This window comes from Prosopis cineraria, unplaced genomic scaffold, assembly GCF_029017545.1.
Source record: "Prosopis cineraria cultivar Desert tree isolate PC_DT_omini unplaced genomic scaffold, ASM2901754v1 PC8, whole genome shotgun sequence".
Taxonomy (NCBI): domain Eukaryota; kingdom Viridiplantae; phylum Streptophyta; class Magnoliopsida; order Fabales; family Fabaceae; genus Prosopis; species Prosopis cineraria.
Window position 1 is genome coordinate 35,388,746 of NW_026555339.1, and position 8,882 is coordinate 35,397,627.

Below are 8,882 nucleotides of genomic sequence, written 5' to 3' on the forward strand. Positions count from 1 at the left end.
TTTAGTGGTTGATTTGCAAACTAATTAAAGTATGATAGGTTTTGGACACAATAGTAGGCAAAGATCTTGGAAAGGAGTTTTGAAACATAACTTTGATTTAATTGCATTATGCGAAAGTAGTTCAAGATGCAATTAATGATTGAAAACATTAAATAATTTCTGCATTGTTTTTCTAATTCAAATTTAAAATATCAAGATAATTATTTAAGTTTAATTCATGCATTCATTCGTTCACATTCGGGAAAGAATTGAAGTGCGGTAATGAATGTAGAGAGACTAGAAGAGTGCTTGAGAAGGAAACTTCAATCACAAAGGATTGATTATTGCAACATAACCAAGTTGCTCAAACACTTACCTCCTTTATAGTTTTTAGGCAAATACCCCTTTTGTACTACTATAAGCCACATTCTAGAATAAATAATTGGTAAAATAGTAAATTAGTTTTTAAATTATAAGTCCTAGAGTGTCATAACTCTAAACACATTTTTTGTATCATGTTTCTCTTCAACTTCTAAAAATGGTGCAATATAATCCTCATCATTAAAGAAGTTAATTTTGATCGCTAGTTGATTGAAAAATGATAGAAAAAGAACTCAAACTTACAAAAAAAAAAGGCTAATAAAATTTTTTTGATCTTCTTTTTTGGTAATTTTAGGATAATTGTCTATAATTGTTGTACCATTTACTGTAACTATTTAGTCATTTTCTGTAATTTACCCATAAATAAAGTGTATCTTATTACAAAACACTTGAGGAATTAATTTTTTTTTTTTCCAAGATTTCTCACATTTGAAGGCCAATACAATTTTTTTTTTCCCCTATGACTCCTTTGGATGCAATTTATTATTCTAACAACAATTTTTTTTAGTTTTGGTGATATGGTTAGAGGCATCTCATACTCCTTTTGTCTCTAATTATAAGTCTCATGTTTTATATTTGCTGCTTGGGAGAATGATGGATAGGTTCCAAAGGGACTAATTAATTCAAATTAAGTCCTAAGTGTTAAACTTTGAAAATTTACAGGTTCGATTGTCAATTTTGTAACTTTGTTATGATGAATTTATAACTTGTGCTCCAAATTTTAACATGAAAAATAATTTTTTTTATTCTTCAACTATGTTAAAATTTAAAAAATAAGTTACAAATTCATCATAATGAAGTTACAAAATTAAGAGCCAAACTTGCAAATCCATGAAATTTAACAATTTGGACTTAATTTGAATTAATTGGGGACCTCTCTATCATTCTCTCTTTGTTGTTTCCTAATTATGTCTCATTACAAAGTACTCAGGGTGTAATTGAAGCATTTTTCCAAAATACCCATTTAAAGGATCAAGGTTAGTTGTCTTCCTTGCTTCCTCCAGTTCTTTGAGTCTAAGTGCTTTCTAATTAACTCATTAAAATCAAGGTAGCTAGACTATTGATGTTATTAAAAAAAGAAAAAGATCAATTTATTTTCATTTTTAAATGCATTATCTTTAAAAGATAATTTCTCTTTCATATTATCCATTTACTTTACTTCACTTATAAAAATTTTAAAAAGATAAAATTAGAATGAAGTAATTATTGATAAGATGATTTATTAAAAATGATTATCACTCCCTTCTAAATTTTATGTAATTTCAGAGTGAGTAATAATTAATATATATGCATGTATTTTGAATAGTAGGATTTTAATTGAGGGCAGATCATAGTTTTCAAACACATGAGTTAACTTGGTTGACTTGTCGAGTTGGCATGATCATACAATAAGATCCAGTTAACTTGTTTGAAAACTTGGAACATGCTAACCTCACTTGCATTATCATACATATTTTTAATTTTTTTATTTTAATGTCCTTTTTTACCAGTTATTTTATTTTTTTACTATTTTTAGTGTATTTTTTTATTTTTTCTGGAGATACAAAATAGCACTTCATTCATGAGGCTTTCTCCCATTTCATATAGCAGCTGCATTAATCGAAATATATATACACACATCAACTGTAAAAATCTTTTATGCAGAAGGAAAAGAAATTGATATTAGCTTAAAATTTATTTTTTAACATTATCAAAAACTTATTATTTATTGCTATTTATACTTTATCTTATTTTTATTTCTTAAAAAAATTTTGTAATTTTTAATTTGGTATTGACCACTTTGGTTTAATATAATATATAAATTTTGAAATAAAAATATTTTTCAAATAGTATAAATATATATTTTATAAATTATTTATAAATAAACGTGAACTCATATGATGAATATATTATTTCTTCACGAGTTTGCCCTGGAGCAATCATGAAAAAGAAAAAAAATATTACACATCAACTAGATTTTAATGTATTCTTAGTATGTATATTTGGAAAAACTAGGACTTATAACTAGGAACAGAAAAGTAATAATCGCAGGAGATAGTGTAACAAATTAATTAAGCATTAATACAATTCAAGTTTAAATTAATAATGGTATATTCTTTTAATAATTGAATTTTAAAATTTCTCATGTTTATATGGTTGTAAAAATATAGAAAATGCTTTATTTCAAAAAGCCCAACCCAAATTAACTTTATTTTGGATTAAAATCAATTTATATGTTTAATTAATCACTTAGCGTACAAATATAGCCTTGTCAGAATTATAGATTACTATTTCCCATAAGCAAGAAGTATAAACTACCTTGTTCCTTTTTTTTTTTTCTCCCTCTCCGATAAATATTTCCTAATTTTCTTCTTTCCTTTAATAGTGAGAGGATGACAGTTAAGTCTCTGATAAATTCTTTTATAAAATAAATTGTAAATTTAAATTTAAATAACTACAAATTCATGAATTATAATTACAAATAAAATATTTTTTGTATACAATGCGAGGGCCAAGTTCAAAAACAAAATCTTAAACAACTATGGTGGCTTGTGTAGCAAATCTTAAGACCATCTGGTGGCTCATGTATCAACTTTATTGAATTTGAAATAAAACATTTAACTTTTAAATATAATTATTAGTTTATAATTTTGATTTATGTCTACAACTATGATCTCAAATTAATATTTGTAATTTATTTTAAAATTTTTTATTAAAAACCTAACTGTCATTAATTTATTCTTTAAGATTTTATTATCATTCTTCCTTTAATATTCTAGTTCCCTTTTTTTTTCTTCTGCTTTTTTTTTTTATTTTTGTATGCTAATCATCACAAAGTAATGGTTTTTTTTTTTTTTGTTGCTAATCATCATAAAGTTATGGGAACAACCTAGTCGTAAATATATGTACGTGTAACTAGAATTTTAGATATGGCATCTACCCTTGTTTTACTGTAATTTTAAAATAGGGGAAATGACAATTAAAAATTTTATAAGAACATTAATCCTAATTAAAGACTATAATATTTTAAAATTTTAGTTAAGGATTATGATCCTTATTGGGATAAAAAAATATATTTTGTGAATTGAAATTCACTAATGTTACTTGAAAATTCACTTAATTGACTTAAAAAAATTTCTAACATATATTATGAAAATATAAAACCCTATTTAGGAATCGATTATTTAACAAAATGTGCCACTTGAGAATTCACTAACTCGACTTGAAAAAATTTTTAACGTTTATTGTGAAAGCATAAAACTCCAATTAGGAATCTTTTGTTTAACAAAAAGACTCTAATTTGGACAAGTCACTTTTTGTTAATCAATCGATTCTCAAGTGGGATTTCATTTTTAACAATATACATTAAAAAAAATTTTAAGTCTGATTAGTGAATTTCCAAATGGTGTTTTATGTTAAACAATTGATTTTCAAGTAAAGTTTCATATTTTCACAATATACGTTTAAAATATTTTCAAGTCGGGTTAGTGAATTCCCAAGTGATATTTTTTATTAAACAATTGATTCTCAAGTAGGGTTTTATATTTTCATAATATGCATTAATAATTTTCTCAAGTTAGGTTAGTAAATCCTCAAGTGGTGTTAGTGAATCTCACCTTACAAACTACTTTTTTTTCTTAATTAAAGACTGTAGTCCTTAACTGAAATTTCAAAATGTTATGGTCCTTAATTGAGATTAATGTTCTTAGAGGGTCTTTAATTATCATTTTTCCTTTAAAATATTCTTTTGATTAACTTGCCTTGATTTTGACAATATAATGATTAATGAAAGCTACAGAGATAAGAGAGATAAACTAAAAAAAAATTGAAAAATGTCATGTATATTCCTTGTATAAAGGGTACATTATATATATCAAGAAATAGATAGCACAATAATAACTAATAATTACATAATAATATCAAGGGTTAAGGGTCATTTTTGTACCTAAATTATATACAAAAGGTCACAAATGTCTCTAAATACAACTATGGGTCAATTTTATCTTTCAACTTTAAAAATTTCCTCTATCATTACCCTATTATTTTCTTACTATTAGTTCTCCATTAATAGGCTTCACATTATATTTTTAATATTTTTTTATTAGAAAATATTTGAGTTGAGAGGTAAAAATAATTATTCGAATAGAAGTTGAAGGGTAAAAGTGACCCTTAATCTAATAAAATATTTTTAAAATAGTACAACCTATTGGTAACTAAGGCACATTAATTATTTTTTATGCTAGTATGATAACGAAAGAAATCTTTAAAGTTGAGAGACAGAATTGATACACAATTGAGTTTTGAGTTATTTGTGACTTTTTATATACAATTCAAGGACAAAATGACCCATAATCCTTGATATTATTAAATAATTATTAGTCATTATTTCAGCTAATAATGACACAATAATGATAGAATATATTTGGAGATATTCTAGATAACAGTTAATAAGAAGTGACTTGTATGTATAATTGAATGGAGTACATATTTCAGCTTTTAACTCTTTCATGCTCTACGGTTTATGCACTGTCAAATGAAAAAGCCTTTTGATTAACTTGCTTCACGCACCATCTCTCATAATTATGTTTCTCCCCAATCTGATATGTGCAAGAGAAACCATATATTCTTTTTGAGTATTTAATATAAGGCAAAATAAAAAAAATTACCTTTAGTATAAGGCAAAGTTAGATTAATGTTATCTTTTCTTGTTTATTTATTAAGGTTTTAATTCTTATACAATAATATAATATGATTATTAATTGCAAAAAGGATAAAATTAGAAAGTTATATATATTTTTATATAGCTATTTGACTTTGAGACATATTTGAGCATTGTTAAGCTTAATTGGACAAAGATGTTTTTTGCACTTATAACTGCCTGAACTCAAGACTTCTTACTTAAGAAGTTATAATTCCTTCTATCAAGATCAATAGTTATAGAAAAGTTAAATATTTGTAAATAATTTTAAGAGTATAATTACTATTTTTTTCACAAGTACAAAGTTATTTATGTTTACTAAAATCTATATAAAAGAAAAAAAACTATATCACACTATTTAAAAAGTTAGTTAAATATAATAATTATTATGTTTGAAAATAAAAAAGCAAACTAAAATATATTGTGTTAATCAAAATAAGCATAGACTAATAATTTCTTATTAATGTATATTATGAGGGGTGATTTAAAAAATATGTAATAAATATTTATCGAAATATGTAATTTTGCTCATAAAAAATACAAGTCAAAAGCAATAGTTTCTTTAATAATAAAAAACAGAGGGAATAGGTAGAGGATTCAGCAATGTAAAATCCAAGAGCTAATGGTACCTCTCTTGAATTTTATTTATTAGAGAATAATGTCATAAATTTAAGACATTACAAAAAGGCATTAATTTAAAGGAGCATGACATTTTAACTGTAGAAGAGAGAGAATTGCAAATATCAATTTAAACAATTGCAAAGTAAAAGTTACATTTAAAATTTAAATATTTGATATGAAAAAAAGTCCTTTTATACTTGCAACTATCTAAATCAAGTAATTGCAACTCATATATATATATATATATATATATATATCAGGAATCTAGCTGTTATTGATTTTAATCTCATAAGACGTGATTGCTAACTTGGCTTAATTTAATTGGGCGGGCAGTGGCATTCACAAACATGATTCACACACACAGCACATCTTTCTTGACCGATCCCACAAACACCTCGAATCCCACAATCTGAAGTGTAATTACAGACAGCACCTACAATTCCTTCTTTCACATTCACGTCCATCATCACTACCCTTGCTGCTTCTGATGTCAATCCTTCATCAATATATCAAAATTAATATAGAGCATCATGTATATCAACAAGAAAAGAGGAATCATGTTTTTGCTCTTAATTATATAATTTCATTCAACTTTTTGCCATCATAAATATTGTAAACTAGTTGGCAAAAAAAAAATTACATATAAATTTCACACAGAAGAATTAGTCACTCGAAAGTCCATTAATAGCTAAACTAAGGCCATTGATGTATTGTCAATAGCCTTGGTTCAATTGTTAATAGATTTTTTAACATGATTCTTGAAAAAAATAAAAGAATACTGTAAACTTAATATTGCATGAAAATTATACATGTAACAATTATTCCTAAAAGATTGAGTTAATGATAGTTAAATGATTAGATCCCTAATAAAATTTTCTAAAAAATGAACTGTATATATCAATTGAAACAATTATAAATAAAAATTCTTGTCACAATTTAATAGTTATATTTCAATTGAAACTCCTGAATTTGTAATTATCTAAATTTTTTATTTTCAACTTATTTTTCTAAAAAATTTATTGAGCACTTAACTGTTACTAATTCAATGTTTAGGACCTAATTATCATACTCTCTTAACTTTTGGTAAATATAAACCTATAATAAAATTCATCTTTCATAAAATAAAATAAAGATCAGAATACACAAACATATACACACGCACTCATAGTGATTTTTGGGACTCAGAATGCAATGAAACAAAAAAAAAAGAAATAAATTTAAAAAAAAATCTGAACATAAAATCGCTTTATATGAAGAAAAAACATGCATATATCCAACAATAGTTAGCTAGGTCTATTGAAAAGGGCTAATACACTGCAATATGATAAACTGAGACTCAAATCTTCATTAAAAGATGTATTAGTGTTCAATCATGTCTAGAACTGAATTACCTTGGTAAAAAGATACATATATCTGAGAAATAAAAAAAATCTGTATATATTGATGACCAAGTTATTACCTGATGCTATCAGCAACAGGAAAACAAAGCAAGAAATTAAAGTGATGGTTGAAGCTTTCGCCATTGAAATTGATGGACTTCTCAGATACGGACTGGGGATTTGAAAGAGTTGTGTGTGGTAATATTTTGAATTGTTGATGGAGAAGATGACTAGCAAGGGCTTAATTTATAGCACACCGAACGCAATGTTATCAATTATTTTTTAATGGTTGATATTTATGACAATAAGAATTTAATTATTTTTAGTAGTTATGATTATATTTATATGGCTATTAATTACTGAATCCCGCCATAACAGGAAGAGCATATATGGTAGTTTACAAATTTAACATATTTTCCTCAAATGAAAAAAAAAAGAATAAGGAACGTCGAATACTTTTGTTTTAAAATGATTATGGGGCACTTTGATTTTATTTTAAAACTAGATTTTGCATATAATTACTAACGATTAGCGTAAATAGCTTAAATTTACTTTAATCTTTATCACTTTACACCAATCTGAGTTAACTAATATATAATTATTCTTTTTTGGTGAATAATGTATTATTATTTTATTATTATAAATTAGTAATTAGTTCACCCATAATTTTTTCTTATGTTTAATGTCTTTGTTAATGAACCTCTTTATTATACAAAAACGGACTTTAAATGCTGAAAATCTTATTAAAATCTTTAAAATTCTTTCAATCCTTAATTTCGTTGTTATCACTAATATGAACATAAAGCTTGGTTTTAAAAAAATTAAGCTGTAAGTAAAATTTAAAGAAAATTATTTTTAAACTAAGTTAATTATGTAATAGATCAAATCAATTTTTTTTATGTATATCAAGCAAAGTTCACTACAAAAAAGGTTCATAAAAACCATTCATATAAGTTATTAAATAAATTGAAATTGAATTGTAGTAAATTTGTAATCACGGCTAGTAGTGGGGCTCAATTGTTGTTGTTTCCATATCAAATTACTTAATTTATGTTTAACAAATTTAAATGACGATTCTAAACGAAAAGTCTAGTTCAAAAGTTGGTTAATTTTTACATAATAATTTAATCTGATTGATTTTATGCTATTTTTATTACACTGATATTGGACAATATTTTATGCTAAATTATGGTCCAAACTTGTAAGTTGAGCAATCTACGCCTAATAAAATTTGACATCTAAAGCTGGACTTAAAAAATGTAATTAATATTCAGAAATATTGACTATATTGCTAAATTTATATTTAAAGCCCAATAAATACTCTTTCAATTTGTTATAGTGTGGACAAAAAAAAATTTAGAATAAACAAGGGAATATAATGAAAAAATTTTATGAAAAATTTCTCCATAGGTCTTTATAGTTTTCCTTAATTTTAGATTAAGTTATTATTATTTATTTTATTTTAATCAAGCCCTTATATTTTAATCCTGTTAGATTTATTGATCCCTTAACGTTAAAATTCTTCAAAGTTTCTTAAAAATTTTGAAATTAAGAACATTTATATTTTTTAAAATATTATATACCTTTTGAATTACCTATATAATCTTTGTAACTCAAAATTCATATAAGTAGGCTGTGTCTTCTAAATAATTTTTGTACATATAGAATTTTCATAAAAAATTAAATCAAGTTTATAGAAATCTTGAAGTGCTTTTGTTTTTTAAATTTATATCATTTATTAAAAATTTAAACCTTCAAAGTTGGTCAATTTATGTTTAACCAACTTAAATGACGATTATAAACGACAATTCTAATTCAAATTCAAATAATAATTTAATCTGATT